The following is a 22370-nucleotide window of genomic DNA, read 5'->3' on the forward strand; positions in this document are numbered from 1 at the left end:
TCGAATTGCCTGCTGTTGGAAAACTCTGAGCTCCGCGTCTCTGCCTGTGATGTTGTAAAGAAGAAAAAACTATGCCAGTATTTTCATCCAAAGCGTCAGTAGCATAAACAGCTCTTTAATGGCATTGTTAGATATATTTGCCATGAGGAAGGAGAAGGCAAATATGTCCATGAAGTGAGTAAAGCAATAGAAAACATATCTTCAGTTGCAGTCAATGTTGTGGTCAACGGCTCATTGTCCAAATGGAGATTAGTAACAAGTGGTGTCCCTCAGGCGTCTGTATTGGGCCCAGTACTGTTTAATATCTGTATCAATGACATAGACAGCAGGATTGAGTGCACCCTGCAGCAGGTTTGTGGATGACACAAAGCTGAGTGGTGCAGTTGATACACTAGAGGGAAAGGATGCCATTCAGAAGGACTTTGACAGGCTTGAGGAGTGGGCCAGTGTGAATCTTGTGAAGTTAAACAAGGCCAAAGGCAAGGTCCTCCACCTGGGTCAGGGCAATCACCAGTATCAGCATAGGCTGGGTGATGAATGGATTGAGAGCAGCCTTGTGGACAAGGACTTGGGAATACTGGTGGATGAAAACTCGGTCGTGAGCTGGCAATGTGCCCTTGCAGCCCAGAAAGCCAATCATCTCCTGGGCTGCATCCAAAGAAGCGTGGCCAGCAGGTCAAAGGAGGTGATTCTCGTGTCCTGCTTTCATGAGACCCCACTTGGAATACCACATCCAGCTTGTGGTGGGTTGACCCTGGCTGGACGCCACGTGCCCACCAAAGCCGCTCTATCACTCCCCTTCTCAGCTGGACAGGGGAGAGAAAATACAATGAATGGCTCGTGGGTCAAGATAAGGACAGGGAGAGATCACTCAGCAATTACCATCACAGGCAAAACAGACTCGACTTGCAGAAATCAGTTTAATTTATTACCAATCAAAATCAGAGTAGGATAATGAGAAAATAAAAACTAAATCTTAAAACACCTTCCCCCCACCCATCCCTTCTTCCTGGGCTTAACTTGACTCCCAATTTTCTCTCCCTCCTCCCCCCAGCAGCGCAAGGGGAGAGGGAATGAGGGTTGTGGTCAGTTCAACACATGTTATCTCTGCTGTTCCTTCCTCCTCATGGGCAGGACTCTTCACACTCTTCCTCTGCTCCAGAGTGGGGTCCCTCCCACGGGCGACAGTCCTACATGAACTTCTTCAGCGTGGGTCCTTCCCACAGGCTGCAGTTCTTCAGGAACTGTTCCAGTGTGGGTCTCTTCCACGGGCTGCAGTCCTTCAGGCACAGACTGCTCCAGTGTGGGTCCCCTGCGGGATCACAGGTCCTGCCAGGAGCCTGCTCCAGCGCGGGCTTCCCACAGGGTCACAGCCTCCTTTGGGCATCCACCTGCTCTGGCGTGGGGTCCTCCCCGGGCTGCAGGTGGAGATCTGTTCCACCGTGGTCCTCCCTGGGCTGCAGGGGGACAGCCTGCCTCACCGTGGTCTTCCCCACGGGCTGCAGGGGAATCTCTGCTCCGGTGCCTGGAGCATCTCCTCCCCTCCTTCTGCACTGACCTGGGGGTCTGCAGGGCTGTTTCTCTCACATATTCTCACTCCTCTCTTCCGGCTGCCATGGGGAAGTTTGGGGTTTTTTTCCCGCCTTCTTAAATATGCTATCCCAGAGGTGCTACCACTGAAGTTGATTGGCTCAGGTCTTGGCCAGTGGCAGGTCTGTCATGGAGCCGGCTGGCATTGGCTCTATCTGACACAGGGGAAGCTTCTAGCAGCTTCTCACAGAAGCCACCCCTGTACCCTTCTCCGCTACCAAAAACTTGCCATACAAACCCAATACATAGTTCTGGGGTTCCCAGCACAAGGAAGACATGGACCTGTTAGAGTGGGTCCAGAGGAGGGCCACAAAAATGATCAGAGGGCTGGAGCACCTCTCCTATGAAGAAAGGCTGAGAGAGTTGGGGTTGTTCAGTCTGGAGAAGAGAAGGCTCCGGGGAGACCTTATTTTGGCCTTTCTATATGTAAAGGGAGCTTATAAGAAAGACAGGGAGAGGCTTTTTACCAGGGCTTGTAGTGACAGGACAAGAGGCAGCAGTTTCAGAATGAAAGAGGGTAGGATTTAGATTGGACATAAGGAATACATTATTTACAGTGAGGGTGGTGAGACACTGGAACAGGTTGCCCAGAGAGGTTGTGGATGTCCCATCACTGGAAGTGTTCAAGGTCAGGTTGGATGGAGCTTTGAACAACCTCATCTAGTGAAAGATGTCCCTGCCCATAGCAAGGCGGTTGGACTAGATGATCCTTGAAGGTTCCTTCCAACCCAAACCATTCTCTGATTCTATGATTTAGTATAAATATATTGTTTTATAGCAACCTCATGGAATGGTGTTTTTTTGAAATAACATTTGCTATTATAACCAAGTGTATAATACCCAACAGGCGGAGTGTGTCTATGTTGCCGCGTAGAGATTTCGTGCTTGCTCTAAGCCAGGCAGCCTCTATAGTTTCAGTAGAGAAGTACTTCACCTGGGTCATCGGTGCCAAATGCATCTGCCGTGTAAGCTGCCTCATTGGAAGCTCCTTCAGGCTGTCTCTGCACTGCATCATACTAATGAGGTAATCACTGAGCTTCTAATGAATGGGATTAGCAAAAGGGCAAGGATTGTTTGTTCTGGATCCCTTGTTCAAATGCAACTCGAAGCTCTCAAAATATTTGCTTGCAATCAGCTATGAGCTGGGTTTGTTTCAGCTCTTACTAACTACATGCAAATAATTTTCATCACTATAGGATTTGCCAAATGTGCTGATAGAGGCAGTCTGCAGTTTGTAGTGGATATAAGTAGGGAGCTCTATTTCAGAAGTAAACTCTCTGTAGCAAGGTAAAGCAGTAGGTATCATAATTTGTAATTTCATGCCAGTACTAATCTTGGTTGGAAAAAAGAGTATTGGTCTATTAATTAGCTTTTCTTAATAGCAACTAATGAATATTTAATATTACATATAATGATCAGTTATGTAGATTTTGTTGGCTAGATCTAGAGAAAAACCACCAGAAACTCTGACTTTTGTTTCTTCGCTAAACCTAACTGCATTGATTTAAGAACTTTTACAGTTTTGACCCTGAATGAGCTTAAGCAGCTGCAAGATTTCTCTGAGCATTTTCTGTGCTCAACCTTTACTGACGGAAGACTGTGTCAGCTTTTTGGAAAGGAAGCATGTAATTGAAATCAGTGCAGGTGAGAATCTAGTTTAATGTTTGTTATTGTCTTCTAAACCTTCACAGTAACCAAAAATCCACAACATATAGAGGTAGTTGACTTTTTTTTTCTTCTGGTGAGAAGCTTTTTTGTCAAAAGATGCAACTTTTCATGAAGAATAAAAACCATATCATTTTGTGAAATTCTCTTCAATAATTCCTATGACATTTTAATTAAAACCATTTTTGAAATGCTTTATTTACTGGAGGAAAACTGCATTTATAGTACACAACACATTTAAAGAAGAACTTAAATGGCATTTTCAATCATGTTTTCAGCAGAAAATATTGTGGGTGAAAATGGAACAAAATCCCAAATGCTGCTTACATTGAAACCTATGAAATGAAATCTAATGCAGAATTTGACATCTTTCATGAGACACCTTGCTTGATTTTTTTTAACAGATTAAAAGCCTTTTCTTTTAAAAAAACCCTGGTAACAATATGTCTTAGTGTTTATTTGTCCTGGTCTTTCACTAGTGTTTCTCATTAAAAAAAAAGTGGTGTTCTATGCATACAATGGGATCAAATAAGCATTTAATTGATGTGTTTGTAAGTGGCACATATAACTGTGAAATTGCTTAGCTCAGATCTGGCAGAGCAAATTCTAAAGCAGCAGTGCACAGTATGAGAATCTGAGCTAGATTATTTTTAAAATGTACAAAAACAACAACAAAAAAAGAATCAGACAAAACATGTTGACTTTCATGGTTTTAAATGAGCAGAACTGGAGATTAGGAGCACATTAAAAACACAAGCAATAAAGATGAATTAACAGCTATGTATCTTAGAACACACTGTATACCAAACCTGGAGGTAAGGAAATAGCATTTCCCAGATACAGAGGGGACATAATTAAAATCTGTAACATAAGGCAATGAAGGAGGGGAAAAAAAAAAGGAAAAATTATTCACAATTATACTAACACACAGTATAAAACTTAGCTTTTCTTTCATACAGTTAGTGTTTGTTGACTATAGCAGTTTTAATACAACGTGATCAGTAAAGCAGACATTGATGTAGGGCCTGAATGTGAAATGCCTTGAGAATCCATTCCACTTCACAGGATGATCACAGGTTCTGCAAAAGCAAGAATAACTGATAAGTATTCACAGGATTCCCACAGACTTGCTGATGTAAAGTTGTTACTGATGGAAGGGTGGCTGCTCAAGGTGGTCCCAAAATGCATAGTCAGCAATGAAATAGACATCATCTCAGAAAAGCGTATTTTCACTGATTCCAGTTTAAGGTAATTGTGGAAGTGGAAATAGTGGGGAGACAAAACAAATTTATAAAGAAAATAAGGTGTATAGCCTACTGTAGAAAGCAAAAGAGTAGATTTTGTGTTCTCTTCAATGCCAGCAGTTCCCATACCAGGAGGATGGTGCACCTAGTTTTAAAAATACACTTTCCTGAAAAGTGGACTAGGTGTTGAAGCCAGAGTGTGACATTGATGTAGTTTGCAGGACAGAATATATCTAAGAAGTATTGGTCTGTTTTCTTTTTTTTTCCATACAATTAAGCCAGTAGACACTTTCTCTTGATAGGAAGGACTCAGCATATCATGTGTAGATCTCTACAACATAAAATGTTTACACTGCTTAATGTTAATGGAAATAAAGAGGCAATTTTTTGATGAAAGTGCATGTTCCTCTCCAATTACTATAAGAGAAGCCTCTTAGGACAGACATCAGCACCAAGATAGCACCTCCAAGATAGACATCAGCAGTATAGACATTGGAGGTTAGGCAAATTGTATTTTTGCACTCGCCACCCCACAAAGCAGGCCTGTGTGTTTGTAGTAAAAACCACTACGAAAACTATAAGCAGGCTTTTGTAGTGTTTTTGTTTATCCTACCTCTACTTCCTTAGTGAATATTGTTTGTATATATGCTATGTAAAAATATCTGGTTAAATTTGTTATCAGGGGAAAGGAAAGGGATGGAAAAATAGTCTGTTATTATTATTGAACCCATAACTGAGAATTTTTTTTTTTTTTTACTACAGGTGAAAGCCTTAGAAACACTCTTTGTTTTAATTATGCTTTATTGTAAACCAACAAGGTGTCAAAATAGACCAGAGATCAGACACCCTCCTCCCCCAAAGCTATAAAATACAAAACCACGTACATATTGTTATTTATGCCAATTATTAAAATTGTTTCTAATAAGATATTATTTAGATAATCTTTTGACATCAGATGTTCATTGTGTGCTGTGCTGCATATACAAAGCATAGAAGACAGTTCCTGCCCTGCATGCACATACACACCACAAAGAGCTAATAGAAACACTCTTCTTTAATGAGAAACGGTATCCTTCTGAAGATGACATTCATCTCAGCTAATTTAAGGTGTAAGTATCTCCATCTGAGTGTAATGAGTCCCAAGCTCCAGGGTCCTATTACAGTAATTACAGATCTAATCAATACAGCCAACAGATTTTTAGGGTGGGGGTCATTTGAATAAAGTCATCAACTTCAGAATGACCTAAATTTCACTGAGTGTTATTGACTAGCATTAACTACAAAGGGATCTTCAGGATAACTGTCTCAGATGCAGAAACGTACACTGTGGACACCTAAATTTAGCTGCACCAATTCAGTAGTAGAAGTCCTTCTAATATCACAAAAGGATTCGCTAGGGTTACTCAGACAAGTGGAAAGGCTCTGGAAAGGGGATGGAAATCACTAATCATATAACCTTTCACTTTGGAACCATTCTCACTTTCCTGTTCACTTAATATTTCATGATCTTTTTCAAAAAGGAAAGGCTGCAAGTGGAGTGAAAAGAAATCCACCTGAAAAGGAAGGAACATTTCTAGAGGTGCCAGTCAACAATATGTCCACTGCCTGGAGATCATCTAGTCCAACCACCAGCTCAGGTCAGGGTCAGCTGAAACAAGGGTGATCAGGGCTGTGTCCGGTTGGATTTGAAGAGTTCCAAGGCTGGAGCCTCCACAGCTTCTCTGGACAACCTGTTTCCCTGTTTGACCACTCTTACAGTAAAAAAAGCATTTTCTTATGTTTAAACAAATTTTCATATATTTCAGGTTGTGTCCATTGCCTCTTGTCCTGTCAGTGGAAACCACGGAGAAAAGCCTCGTTCCATCTTCTTTGTACCCTCCATCAGGTATTTATACTGATGGATAAGATCCTCCTGAGCCTTCCCTTCCCCAGGACTGCAGTCCCAGCTCTCTCAGCCTCTCCTCACGTCAAATGCTCCCATCCCTTAATCATCTTTGTGGCACTTTGCTGGACTCACTCCAGTATCTCCATGCCTCTCTTTTGTCCTGGGGAGCCCAGCACCAGACACAGCACACCAGTGCTGAGTAGAGGGGAAGGATCACATCCCTCGACCTGCTTGCAACGCTTTGCCTAAACTCTATGTGTGTGTGAGCATCACAGAACTGCCAACTGGTTGTCTGGATTTCTTAGCACTGTCCTCAGTGTGGTCTCATTCATGTCAAGCAAAGGATTGCATGACGCAAATGCAGTCAATCAGTAAATGACAAATTCGAATCAATCACTAACAGATGCCTGCCTTTAACTAAGCTGGCCGTGCTCCTTTATGATTAGTGTGTGGATGTGTGCATGTATGCATGTGTATGCACATATATATGTGTGTGTGCGTGTGGAGTGAGTGAGAGAGCTTATGTGTAGGCACGCACATGCCTGTGTACAGGAGAGAAAAGAATGCAGTCTAATCAGATCCTGTGGACCTTAGACAGGCTTCTTCTCTGAGGACTAGGATGAAGGGCACCATATGTTTGACATGAAAGCAAACCCTACTACCACCACAGGCCATTACTCTTGACAGGCTCTGCAGCTACTGGGGATTATGAATCTTGATTTGCAGGCAGGGAAAATATTCAACATTGCAAAAGCCATTTAAATTAGAAATAGATAATCTACAGACTTGTCTCTTGAGTGTAACAAGAGAGATTCTCCAGACATAATCTAACTAAAAGATATATTGGGACAACAAACCAACAGACTTAATATATGTTTCTGGTTTAGCTGAGGATAAAAATGAGTTATTTTGAGTTACTGAAAAAGAGTTTGAGTTCTGTCATACTCTTAGGTTTTGATTAAAGAGGGTTTTTTACTATTTGCTGTAGTAATAGTTATGCTGAGTTTAGCAGTTCTAGTCATCGACTATACAGTCTTGTGTCAGCTACTATACAAATAGAGAACTAAACTACAATCCCCAGGAAAAAAAAGAAAAAAATTTGTTGGGGTAGATCTTTGGGTTTTTTATATCTGGGGAACTTTACCAGTAGAAACCTGGGTGCCTTGAGGCTTTGTCACTCCAAATTTCAGTGAGTCATTTCTATTACCTTCATAGTCAATGAAAGGAAACAGGCATATTTATCTTGTTTTTTCATGCATAGAGAGGGCAAGAAAGGAAAGGGCAAATGAAAAAAGACCCTGCTGCTGTCAGCTGCTAATATTACTCTCCTGTGCAGGTTAACAGACCTCTTTACTGTGAACTGCAAAAAAATGGATGGACAAAGCCTCAAATGTTAGGTCCTCATCTCAATTTTGCCATTTTTGTTTAATTCAGGGGTTTCTGGCTACAGAAGCAACCCCTGTAGCCCCCCCACTAGCAAAACCTTGCCATGCAAACCCAATACAATGTGGTAGATATACTTTGCTTATGTGTTCAGGATTGAATAGATCACCAGCATTGAGCATCAACATCAAATTTACCCCTGCGTCAGGTAACCTTCCTCTGCAGTTGGGGTGCAATTCATGACTTAACTCATTTGAACTGAATCTCTTCCACCTGCTGCGAGAGACGGAAAGGGTTAATGATTCAAACATTGTGGTAGGGCAAGTTCTGCTTAAAGATGAACCCTGCCTAGCAAGGAACCACAGGTGAAAAGAAGCTGATCAGCATGGGACACCAGCAACAGGGCGCAGCTCCTTGTTCTGATGTGCTGTTCTGATAGGCTGAGCAGGGCAGCTCATCATGTATGGCCAAAGATCAACCAATGGTCATGTCCGCAGGGAAGGAGAAGTTACTCCTTAAACAACCCCCAAGCCCACCGACCTATTTCCCAAAGGTTCTGAAAGCACAAACCGCCCATGACACCTAATTAGCCTAATGAGTTCCAGTGCCCGCCCAAAGGAGGGGCAAGAAGATGATAAAAGAACACAAACTGAAGCCCCACATGTGCGGCCACCAGAACTGGACCCCTTGGCTGACTGAGCCAACACTGGACCCAGGACCGGTGAAATCTTTCTCTTTCCTTTTCCACAATCCCTACATCTCATCCCTTTAAGACACAAAACTGTTGACCAATTCTGGGACTAGGAGTGGATCCAGCCAACCCGGGCTCCTCTCTGAGGAGGAGTCTAGAAAGCAAGAGGTTCTGCTCTCAACCTTGTGACCCAACGGGAGGGATCTCCTTCTTCCCTGAATTGATGTATATGGTTACCACGAGTTACACAGTTTACTGAGGTAGTTTCATGGCAATTCCTGTTGTGAGAAACCACACCACCTGCTGTTATGCCTCCCAAGTTCAGGCTGCTTCTGCCATGAATAAAATGTTTAACTGATTGTTTGGTGTCATTTCACCTTAATTTAGCCCGAGGGAATTCTGAACTCAACACTACTCCCTGGTCTGTCCAGCCCAGGTCGTGACACCTGTGGTGGTGAGGAATGGTCTCTGAGGACCCATGTCTTCCCTTTCTGATCACCTTGATGATGGTTTCAACCTGGGCCTGATATAATTACGTTATTAGATACAATACTAAGAAAATCTGTGGTGTTTCCTGCCTCTTTGAAGCTGAAGCTAATAAGATACCAGATTAGTCTGAGAATTGCATTACTGACATTGTAAACCTTCCAGACCTAAGCCTTTATCTGGACCTTTGTTCAAAGGTACTATATGATGAGGAGGTTTTGTGTTCAGTAAAGCCTGTTTTTTCATCAAAGTTATTCCTTTTTAAATAGTCATTCCCACTAAATTTCTAGGGAAGTAAATGATATCCACGTTTCATTATAGAAATGTTAGACATTTCTCTAGTGCACAGCTTCCCACAGCAGAAAAGCTGCTGTTCTTATTCAGTCACACTGGCCATTTCTGCTTATACTGGAATTTTAACATCAGCTTCTTAAAATAGGACAGACCTAATAACCCAAGAGTCTTCTGTCAGAAAAAATGAGATAGCAGGGTGATGTTATTCCCCATGCAATATTGCTTCATGTTCACTTAGTCATTTATTTCTCCTGTAGATTCTCTTAACTGCATCAATGGGGCCCAGCAACCACCTTTGATTCAACTTCACTGAAATAATTTCTTTTTCAGTTTAGAAATATGCCCTGGTAGTAATCCTGATACTTTGGAATTATAGAGGACTTCTGGTCCTGACATCAATGGCTTCTAATTTAGCAGCTGGACATCATTGGTAATACAGGAGTTTCAGAGGCAAATGTTAATGCAAGTACGTGGGCATCTTTCAGGGACCACTGCAAGTACATAGGTGTATCTTACGGATAGTATGGGTTGATCCTAAAGCAAAACTGAATCAAGAAATGAGATGATACTGGGAACAAAACAAAACCACCAACAACAAATCCCAAGCCCATATTACAGGCACTCTTTGGTGGTCTGAGAAAGATGTCATCTCTGTAAGCCAGCTCCTTGGGATTCACTACACTAAAAGACATCCCAATCGTTTTCCATCTCATGCTACAAGATTGACATGTGCCTAGTAGGAATTTACCCCCATGCATTTCTATGTCTGAGCTCTAAAGATTTGTCTTGGCAATGCATTCCCTATCAGTGTCATAGTATATGGCAAAGTTTTTAAGCAGCATGCAGCTGATAAGGTCAAGTAGACCTATAAAAAAGGTCTGTAGCAGTATCAGAATCAGCACCTAGGAGCCAAAACTGTAGAGTATGACATAATTATGGCAAGAAATATAATAGGTGATATCAAATTTCAGAACTGAATATTGCTAGCTGAACTTGGGGATCGTGAGAAAACCCATTTCACAAAGGTGGAACGTCCAGGGCCTGGGAGGTGACACATAATGAATGAGATGGGAAGAGCGGAAGCAGTAATTTTGCCCAACCTCTTAGCACAAAATGCTGCTATAGAAGTAGAAGGACTATGTGTATAAGGATTTTAAAATTATCTGATGTTGAATATGTGCAACACCAGATAATAACATCGCAAGCTCAACTCTGATTAAATGGCAAGTGAATAGCAAATCTCAGCAGCATTGTCTTATCACATTAAAACAAGGGGAAAATCTCCTATTTATGAATGAACTGACCTCATTTTTCCCCTTATGGCACACTGTGCATGGTAGAGTTGGGTATGATTGAAAAGTCATTACATAGTTCTTTAACATGACAATGTTTAATCCAAGACACAGTTCCTTTTCAGCCTTCACTAACTACTTATTATTTGAGTCATACAGTTGACATAAGCTCTGAATGCATATTCTGAGGTTGTGTGAGGTGTAAAAATTGGTTTCTGACAAGTTCTTTCAGGAAGTTTTGTCAGAAGTCCCCAGGAGCAACCTGAATAACAAACTTACAAGCTAATGTAATTCACCAAAGACTCAATGACATTTTGCTAGCTTTCTCTCTGGCCAGTTGTTTTTGGTCCATAGAGTTTCAACGCCTCCAACCGTTTTTCTATACCTCCTGCTTTTGACCATTAACACTGACCTCAATGCAGATGCTTCACCACCTTATATATGGATTGTCCCCATGAGTGTTGCTCAAGCCCAGGGTCCACCAAGACACACACACAGTGCTATGGAAATGCACTGGTGAAAATGGTGAAAAGGTAGGAAAAATGAAGATGTGTCCAAAGCTGACATATGGAAATAAATAAACAAGCAATTCCATTCTCTGAACAAGGTGAGCTTAAAGGAAGAAGTCCTTCATGCTTATACTAAAGCAAGTCAGGAAAAAGAAGGAACCAAAACCACTTAAAAATAAGGCCTTGCTTCTTCTCAAGGTCACAACTCACAGAAGATGTTTCCTCCAAAAAATGCATACTCATTTTCTCTTCATATTATCTTTCTTGTAGAAGCATTGTCATCCTACTTCTCAAAAAAACATCCCTGTCATTTGGGATTTCTGTCATAACATTCCAGTAACGAACTAAAGAAACTTATCTGGAACCATCTTCTTCAGAAGAATGACATGCGGAAGAGTGAGGCTCAAGGTGCAGAAGGGTTATGACTTCATTTTGTTGCCTTGGAAAAAAAGGTTAAAATTGCCAGCAATGCGTGATCTAAATCTAAGTGACATTAAACAGATGGCACTGAATGACCAAGAAAATAGCATTGGTCTTTCTTCATCCATGAGGTCACTTTGCACTTTAAGCTGCATTAACTTTGCTCAGCTACAAGATGCAGCCTTTTTCTTGCATCTATCTCTTTATTTTTAAAAAACAATTTGGAGAGCTTTGGAAGTGGAGACATTGTTAGGTGAATAGTGAGAAATCCTGTTTCTCATGAGGAGGATGAAGAGGAGAGCATAGCACAGAGGCGTTTCAGGACAGGATTTTTCTTGCTGTTGCCACTTGGAACAAAAGGGCGAATGATTTTGTTCATCCTTTTGCAAGTGGTATGGTTGTCAGGTAAAAGCTGCTAGCAGAGAACAGCAGGGACAGTGCTCCCACTGCACCTCTTTAATCAGACTTCTACAGTAATGGAGGCAATTTGAAGATGTTATCTTAAAAGATAGAGGCACCACCTTTTACAGGGCCTGTTTTCCTCCCTCTTACCTCACCTTCAGAGTGCTCCAAGGCAATCTGAACATTCACCTTTATTTTTTTCTTTTTAACATGCTTTAACCCCTGTGTCCTCAGGTGCAAGTTAACATTTGAGGCAGACAGTACACATCTCCAGTCCCCAAACTTCATGGACAAGTGACTAGAGTCTCACTTGCCTTGAAACAGGCCACATCTCTTTTGGTCTGTGCAGTCACTGCCTATCTTTCCCTAGAAAGACAGGGCTCCCAGACTCACATTTGGCAACTCGTGTTGTGTGGAGGGAGGAAGGAGAGAGAAAATCCACTTTATGAATATGCTGAATTATTCTGTGAAGCACTCAGGATAACACCAAAATGAGAGACAAAAAACACTGGCCAGCTAAGACATCATGTGCTGGAGACTAATAGAGATTACATAGCAGACCTGACGAGTCATCAGTTTGCACCAACGTGGCAAATCATACGTTCCCTTGGGAACAGGCAGAATTACTGGCATTTGACTTTCAGCTTGGATTAACTATCAGGAAGGAAAATGCTGACTCGGATTAAAATATATCTAGTTGCAGGAAAAGACAATTTCGAGGAAATGGATGCTTAAACGCTAGCGTATGTAGCCAAGGCTGCCTAGTGAGCAAATCACTCAGTATCCATTCAGCGTCTCATTACTATTTCACCGTCCCTGAGAATCTGCCAAAAGCCATGGGGAAATACCAGACTTTCACCTTGCAGCAGCATTTAACTACAGAGCAAGCAAATCAGAGCTATAAAAGGCGACAGAAACCCTTAAATTCTCATTCATGTGTTAGTGGAAATAGAGCTGATAAACCCTAAAAAAGCCCACAGAAGACACACAACACGGTTAGCATTAAACTCCCACTATTTCAGCTAAGGGAGCAGGCACTGTATGATCCATGTTTTGTTTAAAGGTAACTGGTGGAAGAATAACATGGTTTGTGCAGAACTAGAGAAAATGAGAGTTGAAAAGCTCACCTGTCAGGATGGAAAAACACAACAGGAGACTGTGTACATTGCATAGCACTGTTACTGTCTTATACACTGAGGGATATTTCAGTGCAGCAGCCCTGCATATTTAAATGCAGTAAGTACCTACCTCAGATTTTTTTTTCTTTTTTTTTTTTTCTTTTAAAAAGACTATTTAACTATGAAGGGAACAGACTGTCCTGAATGAGGACAGAGATGGAATGGATAAAACTCCTAGTACTAGAATTAGAACTGCAACTTATAATGTTTTCATTAAGAACAGCATTTGAAATAAATTGCTGCACAGAGAACTAATTAAAGAAGAACTAATAAATTCTATAGGTGTAAATATAATGCATTTTTTGTATCCATCTGAGCACTAGCTGTTATTAACTCTGGGTGATGCTGTTTTTACATATATATGTTCATGTTATCCATACAGATGGTGCCAGGGCTGAAGCACTGAATGGAAGTTTGCTTAACATGGTTGCTTCACTTACACTCCAGCAATAAGTACTAGATTAATGCAAAACCTAATCCCATCAGAAAGGAGATATTTTAGTAGACACCAGGGAGACTAAAGCAGTTGGTCCCTGCATTAGAGTAAAGGCTTGTGGCAAGAAAACACAGATATGTCAGGGAATTCACTCTGATATTTGCAGATAACCTTGATAGATAGGTCTTTTGGATACCTCCTCATTTGGTTCTTAGCTGGCTGTTCATAAACGAGGGTAAGAATAACTGAGCTGACTTTCCCTTTGATCTCTCCCACCATCCTTCTAGTGTAGGTGAGTGAAATATTCTGTCTAGTGCAGGTTTGTCCCTTTTTTTACTGCCCCAGACAAGTACATAGGGAGCACTACAGACGATGAAATTGTTTTCATCCAAATACGAACGCTCCAGATAACACAAGTCACCCTCATTTCCCTTTAGAGAGTAAAGAGATACAAGCAATTCTGGAGGACAGTCCAGCTCACCTTTAACTAATCTATTAAACAGCTCAGAAAAATTGCCATTTAACATGTCTATACATTAGCCTGAAAGGGAGCATTGGTTGACTAGTTCAGGTTTAGTTGTCTAGATTTCATTGAAATTAATCCCACCCTGCTTGTTTCATATTTTACTTCTGAAATAAATATTTTTGTATTATCTTACTCTGTTCACAAGTTTTAATGGCTTGCCTTGTATATTTTCTCTATAAATAGATCTTCAGTGACCAGATATAGACTAGTGTTGCAACCACTAGTATAAGAAAAAAGCCTATCTTCATCTATCTTCATAAAAATGTGCCCTGGAAATAATGTCTGCTTTTTCTTTTTTTTTTTTTTTTTAATGTACACACAAAGTGTTCCCATTTTCATATGGAGACCAGATTATCCTAATTTCCTTGGGCAGTATTATTGGAAATATGCATAAGTATTAACTCTCACGCTAGATCCTACTGACAACCATCTAATGATAGCCTCATAACTTCTTTAGTTACTGCATGGATACGACTTCCATCGTGTTTTCCCCATAATGTTCTTCATACACAGGAAAGCAACCCTCTCCCCTAATAAGTATGTTCTTCTACAATCCTCACCAAAAAAGAAAAAATAAAATAAAATCCACAGATTGAAGGGAAGAATAGAAAAATATTTCAAAGAAAGATCTCTGAGTTACTAAGCAAACGATGGTATCAGAAGTCCCTGAGCAGGAAATAATCAGAGACTTGGAAAGTGCCTGAGGGAATATCCTATGTACATCATCTGTTACTCCTCTTCCCTAGGTGTCTGTTTATGGGTGCTCCTGGAGGCAGTAAATGGGTGAAACATTTCTTTTGTTCCAGCAAGTGTGGCTGTCCTTATACCCTCAAAATCAGCTCGGTCTGATTTATCAGGCTGCTGCATCTATTCGACTCCTCTCTGTTTATTATCACTATCTATCGTGAACAGCATCACTAAAGGGATTATGTAGACTTCCAGAAGTGTCTTCATTTTCTTTTGAAAAGAAACAGAAGTTTGTTGGGGACGGAAGATAATCATGGGTAGTCACTGAAGAGCCAGTTATACACTACATATTCTGCATTGTGCATCTGTTTCCATTTATGTGAATGGAAATTATTAAGATTTTTACTTACTCTTTAGTATGTAGTGTTATAATGGATTAACAGACAAAAGATGGGAGATGAAGTATTTAAGGGCTCCAGGAGACACAGAGAGAACTTTTGGGTATCAAAAAAGCCTTTTTACGGTTAAAGTCTGTTAAACAAAAGCCAGAGGAAGAAAAAAGGAATATCCATTCATGTGTTTTTAACAGGTCTTGGATATCACAGTGACTGAGGCCTTTGACACGCTTAACATAAAAGTGAAAAATTAGTCTAGACAAAATACAAGAGAGTAAATTGTAGGGAATTACTATGAATCCATTGAATGGAAAGAGATTTTTGAGTTATCTTTATGTCTCTCAAATTATTTGAAAAGTAGAATAATTGTGGTAGTTACTGCACAGCCTTCTCCATCTGGCACAGCCGAGATCTCCCAGTCAATAACAATTAGCAATTAATTTTGGCACTGCCCACTGCCTTTTTCAGAATGATGTTACTGGACATCATATTTAGTGTGACTGAGCAGAAGCCTACACATCCTCATACACACCAAACAGGAGATCCTCTCGCCTCAGATACTGAAATTTACCCTTGACAAGAATGACAGTGGCATTGAAAAAACAAGCAAGCAAGCAAAGAAATAATAAATTTGTAATAGTTATAGCCACTTCTCTGCTTTGTTCTTGACCTGCAGTTGGGAGAATCAGAATAATCTCAAATTACACGTTGCTCAGTCTATTTTCAGAGGTCTTTTGCCTTCAACGCACCAGATTCCTACTTATTTGGAGGCAGTAGGTTTCTGCAGCATGACACCCCAGTCCATCAGTTTAAGTGACATCTAAAAGCTCACAATTCCTCTGGCTTTCTCCCCGCTTAATAATGCTATATTGCAGCTGCATCTTGAAATAAACAACTCCTTCCTCCTCTGTAACAGATGGTGCTGTGTAACCCAGAGTACAAGCATATCTGTAGCAGCAGTAATGAAGTAGGAAAGCTGGGCAGACTGGGGTGGGAGGGATCATGCACACTCAGGACACCACTTTGCCTGTTATTCCCAACAGCGAAGATGAAAGAGATGTGAATCGTTATGAGAAGGATGGGAACACTCAGGGATACATGGCAGGCTGTATTTTAGACCAGCTTCATCTTCTCTTTTTGGTGAGGAACAGTAAATATTTAAGGGGAAACTGTGATGCTACTTAAAAAGCACTTACCTAATTAAACCTCAAATGCAGAAATCTCTGTTCACTCAGTGATGCACTCTATGATGCTCACCACCTAAGGCTGTACCTCAGCCATATGGCACTTTAATAGATACTAGCGGAGGGAGCCCTTTCTGTATTTTAACAGATGGGTGCCTGCTAGATACTGGGGTTGGAGCAGAGGGGAGAATGGAAGAAAATTGAAGGAAAGACATTCAAGAAAGAAAGACGAAGTTCAAAGGATGAATTCTTATTGAACTCTTCCATTTCTGCTCAAAACAGCTGAAGGTCTTGTTTCGTTCCTAGAAAGAACTTCTGTTGTTTCCAAACCCTTGGACTCAGACTCACCGATCCCAACCTTTTCACACCAGAGTTACTATGTGAGGGGTTGTCCTTACAGCAGAAATACCACTACTGATTTCAGAGTTTGCTGGCCCACCCAATAGTTGCATGAGTTTAGGAGTAGGATTCACGTTTTTATACTGTTCCTTCTGCTGCATCTTCCCGCTCCAGGGTCATGCTCACAGTGTATATTACAATCTCAGCAAGTTTAGGCTGTTATCAAAAAATGGCTAGAAGACCTCAGAAGAGAAAGTCAGTTCCAGAGCATGTTGCAGGGGAAACATGGTAAATATAAATTGCAAGTAAAGAGTCAGAAAAGAGGCTTATTTGAAAATAAGCCATTTCTTGGAATATCCAGCTTTTAGATAGGTCCTGATCTGGTAAGATTGCAGTTTTAGTTGCAGGAATTGCATTCCCAAAAATAAGACTAACAGTCAGAGGCACTGTAGGGCTAAAGTAATATGGTTCCGTTTACATTATGATTGCTACATGGTTTCATGTTTTCCAAATTTGTTTGGATGGCTGCTGTTTCCTCTTCTGGAGCAACTGTCAAGGATCTCGGACAATCATGGCTTTGGTGCCTGAGCCAAAATGGTACGTGATACCTGTCACGCCTTCCTATCTTTGCCTTACAGTACGTCCATAAATTTGTTTCCCACTTCACAGGGTAAGTTTAATTTGTCTCAAAAGGCCTGTGGGAACTTGGTAGCAATCTTTTCTCTTCCAGGGACTGATAGGGACCTCGTTCCGGCGCAATGTGAAAGCACAGCACGCAGAGCCACTGGGTTTTGCACTGAACAGAGGAGATTTGGAATTAGAAGCAGTGTGGCTGCACCATTCAACGTGGCACTCCAGATAATTTGCTCTGCTAACATTACTGTACCAATTCTGGGACTGTATCACCCAGGGTTTTGTATCTACAGCAGCTCAGATATCCTTGCTGCAAGGATACACAACATGCAAAGTATGCTATATGTGCTCTTGACAAAATACAGTGTGTGTTACCTTGTTCTGTAGAAACTGTGAACCCAAAAGATGTATTAAATATTTACATAATCAGTGATTTTTCACTATTTGTTCCAACTGTGTACCATAAAAACCAACATCCTGTGAACGTATTCTCAGAGCATTAATTCCTTTATTGAGAAACTTGTTATTTTAATCCTTCATCTGAATTCCTTAGGAAGAAGATTATAATTAATGTACTTTTTTTTTCCTTATTGTTCATTACTCTGTGCAATAGTTCAGTATTTTCAAAAGGCAAAGCTGGATGTTTCCAACAAAACACAACTTTCATATTGGATTCCACTGAATTTTAACTCCAAGAAATAATAAACGGAAATGTATTAATATGTTTCTGTTTATTTCAAATTTTATTTCCCAAACTATCTGTAGATCTAAGTCAGACGTGAATGCCTGTGTGGGCATATTAGATCTACTCATGGCTGTCACCCTGCAAGTCTTTTAATGGGCCCAGTAGGTCATGCTAGATATGTTATCAAATTATATCCTTAGATCGTTATCAATTCTTATATTAAAATTGCCTTTTACCTAACACTTTGAGGACTTTTGACTGGAGCTACCTGGTTTACTTTTTTTTTGTTTTATTTTATTTATTTTTGTCGGTGACTAATCTAGAGTTTCTTTCCCAAACATTCATGATTTTCTGTCAGACTTATTTACAACACTAGCTTCTGAAAGGGGTAGCATTAGTATGTAATAACACATCTGACTACTATTTTCGGCCTTCCTTCACCTCACTCTGGATTCATTACTTCACCTGAGATCAGACTTTGCTAATAGCTGGAAAAATCACTGCGTTCTCCAGATAAAAGAAAATACTGAAATATAACATGCTCTTCACCGCTTCCAGAATTTTCCAAAAAATTGATGCCATAAAGGCAGGCATTATGTTGCGAATTTGCCCAGTGACACAAGCTGCACTCTTCTTTCAGTCATTTCCATATGTGGGATTTAGTTCCTATGCTCCCGCATGGAAAGCAACGGCAGAGAGGTATGTCCCTGATTGCCCTACCTTGCCAATCCTGTTTTGATTAGGTTGCACTCAATAATTAAGAAGAAATTATCATGGATCAACCATACACAGGGTAGGATATCCCTAAGTCCAGCATGGGGATGATGCAGCCAATAACACAGTTTCAGCAATGCATTTGGGGTTTTTTGTAAGATTCTTTTCATGGATCTTTTTTAGCTTGTCCAACATTACGCACACTGAAAGGAAGAAGCATTTCCAACCTGAGAGATGGAAAGCAGCTGTGATGAACCCTCTGTTAGAAACGGGAAAGCAAGCTTTATTGCGGGAAGCGTTGTACCAGCTTTGTGAGGTTGATTGTAATACTGCTGTAAATACAAAGGGTCTGGTTCTCGCACTAGAAACATTTTACGCTTAATGTAATTCAGTTTATGGCCCCAATGCACTGCAAGAATGGTGTAAAATGGCATTAAAGTTAATGAGAATCAGGCCTAGGGATTCTAATATTTGCTTTCTACTGAGCTTGAAATTACTTCTGTTGTTTTATAGCAATGTTTAAAAGTCAGTACAGAGACATTATAAATAAAAAATCCTGGGTCACATCCATCCATCCATCCATCTATCCAAGAGATATGCAATGCAGCAGTTGTTACAGAGTCTAAGCCTTGACTGAATTACAAGTAGGATTAATTTGGCCTTTTAAATTTAGATGTTGATACAGTACTTTCTCTAAATCCATGTCTTTCAATCATTTTGAATCACCAACACTTTATTCAAAGGCAAAAGTTTTCAGGAGCCTCATTTTACATTTCTTCTGTGAGTAAAAAAATCAATCAAGGATAACAATGATAAACCTAAGTAATGTAACATGAAAATGTTTCAAAATGCTGACAGAAAATATTTGCCCTTGCATGGAAGAAATGCTTGGTGAAAACAGAAACAGAGATTTCCTTTACCTTCAGCTGTAATAACCTTTTTAATGACTTGTGAACCATCTGATTGTTTGTAATGAAAACTCCCTGTTTCTGCTTATGTAAGGACTTTATTTATTATTATGGTAGTATCTGGCTTTCTGTCTCCAAAATTGGTTGGAACCCAAAGGAAAGTATTAAAAAAGAAATCCCAAATTTCTGATATTTCATCATTTCAACAGTTACATTGTAACAAATAACCAGATCTCTCAGGTACTCTCAGAGCCGTATTTCACAGAAGTATTATACTTCTATAAGGCTGGAGAGAAAAATAACAGAAATCCAATAATACAAATGCATTGAGACCATCCTGCTTTTTGTAGGAGTGAAAGTCTGTGTGATTACAAAAGAGTAGTTGCAACGCATGCAGATACACTTCGCATCTATCATTGCATTTTCTTACTAAAAATGAACATTTTTACATAGACCAAAACAAAACTACTTCAAGTATATTTACTACCATACATGTTTTGAAGGCAAAGGGCAGCAAATAAACCTTCAATTAATCAAGGCATTAATATTTCTTGAAAAATCTGTGCAAAGTTTAGTGTTACCTGCCCTGAAAACCATATAAGACAACAGAGCAACGTTCAAATGACATTGTGAAGGAGATGTACTAATGTTCACATATACCTATATATTCTTACTTTTTGTAAATTTCATAGATATTTAAGGTCGGTGACTATATGGTATAAAAATCCTGTTGAAGCAAAATTTTGTAACATGGACTATTAATTTGGGATTACTGTAAATGTTAGAATAATGTCACACGGAAATCTCTGCACAGCTCAGTGACAAAATTATATGCTCCAGGCTTGAGGCATCTTCAATATAGTGGAAAAAAGACACATAGCAATCCCAACAGGAAACAAAAGACCATATTCAAAATATAGGCTGACCTCCAAAATATAGTCCAGAAAACCATACAAAGTCTATAATATAAGCCCTTACATAAGAATGGAATAGACCTTTTGGAAACCCAAGAAATTCTGATTCATTACTCATACAGTTTGAAACATTCAAAATATACCTAAATATAATTATTTAAACTTGGCTAATTTTTTGGATAGGCATTACAGAGAATGTTTAAGAAAGAACTTGAAGAAGAAAGAGGAAATCGGCTTCCCTTTCTTTCCCCATCTGGGGATCAAAACAGCAGAAATTCTTTCCTGATGCTAATGTGCACTTCATGCCTTAAAACACAAAGGTTGACAATTACAATTTCTATTTAGAAGCTGGTGTAATTTACTCCCCTCCAGTATACACTAATCAACTCTGGAAATGCATAACAAGTTTGTGTAACTTGGTAGCTTCTCATCTTTCAAACCTCACAATCAGGAGGACAGAATTCCTAGTAATGCCATACTTTTGCCTGATACTTTTCTCTTTTTTTAAAGCACTGCCAGTGGAAGATCTAAATTTCCTTTGCAGAACCTGTTTCTAAACCAAAGAGAGGGATTTCCAAACCCTGTAAAACCACACTTCTTAAAAAAAAAAAAAGATGGTTTGCTGAAGCAAATTATCCCTTGAAGACTTCACAACCACATGGGCTACTCTCACCAGCATCATCAGAGCATCACACTTCAACATATTCATGAAATGTTATACAAAAGAAAAGTTTAATATTCCTTCACCAGCACATCCATCTCCTTCTGCCATATGTTATTTCCCTCCTCTTATTTGCATTTTAAAGCCTTCTACTGTGTTGCCTTCATATCATATTTGAGTAAGAGACCTCAGAAGAGACAGCTTGAAGAGAAACATCTGTCAGGGTCTCTGGTGTAACACGCTAGAAGTGGCTTTGTGGAGTTGACAGTTCATTTGGAGTTGAAAGGCATGTTTTTGCTACTTTCACTCACTTTCCTGCACTGCTCCATGAAGCCTTGATACCCCATTTATTTTTTAGCCCATGGACACTAAATATGTACTACGTTCTACCATTTATATGAGTTATGTCTGAACATAAATGAAAAATCACGGGTCTTAACAGTTGGAGAGAAGTCTGGCTACTGCCTTATCTCTGAGGAATATAACTCCCTATCTACTACTCTTATTTTAGGGATGGGGTCATGGTTTAACCCCGGCCAGCAACTAAGCACCATGCAGCTGCTCACTCACTTCCCCCCACCCAGTGGGATCGGGGAGAGAATCGGAAGGAAAAAGGTAAAACTCATGGATTGAGATAAGAACAGTTTAATAGAACAGAAAGGAAGAAACTAATAATGATAATAATAATAACGATAAAATGACAATAATAATAATAAAAGGACTGGAATATACAAAACAAGTGATGTACAATGCAATTACTCACCACTCGCCGACTGATGCCCAGTTAGTTCCGAAGCAGCGATCCCCCCCAGGCCAACTCCCCCGAGTTTTTACACTAGACATGACATCACATGGTATGGAATACCCCGTTGGCCACTTTGGGTCAGCTGTCCTGGCTGTGTCCCCTCCCAACTTCTTGTGCCCCTCCAGCCTTCTTGCTGGCTGGGCATGAGAAGCTGGAAAATCCTTGACTTAGTCTAAACATTACTTGGCAACAACTGAAAACATCAGTGTGTTATCAACATTCTTCTCATGCTGAATCCAAGACATAACACTATACCAGCTACTAGGAAGAAAATTAACTCTATCCCAGCTGAAACCAGGACAGATGGGCTACCAAATGCAGAAGGACCTCATGGACTCTGGAGTGACAAACTTGAAACTGGAGAGTCCAGGTCTCATTTAAGTGTTTTAAAATAGGGAATACTTACAGTGATAGAAAAGCTTTAGTGACATTCTGCCAAGAGTT

General features: G+C 40.2%; 1 protein-coding gene across 6 annotated transcripts in view; it reads right to left on the minus strand.

Moving 5' to 3' along the window:
* Nucleotides 1-3433: 3433 nt before the first annotated feature.
* TSNARE1 (t-SNARE domain containing 1) overlaps nucleotides 3434-22370 on the minus strand; it is a 491728-nt gene continuing 472791 nt past the window's right edge. For all 6 annotated transcript variants that reach the window (XM_052787740.1, XM_052787739.1, XM_052787738.1 and 3 more), the window contains one exon: nucleotides 3434-4334. The gene's annotated coding sequence lies outside the window, so the exon portion shown is untranslated. The remainder of the gene's footprint in view (nucleotides 4335-22370) is intronic.

This window comes from Harpia harpyja, chromosome 5, assembly GCF_026419915.1.
Source record: "Harpia harpyja isolate bHarHar1 chromosome 5, bHarHar1 primary haplotype, whole genome shotgun sequence".
NCBI lineage: Eukaryota > Metazoa > Chordata > Aves > Accipitriformes > Accipitridae > Harpia > Harpia harpyja.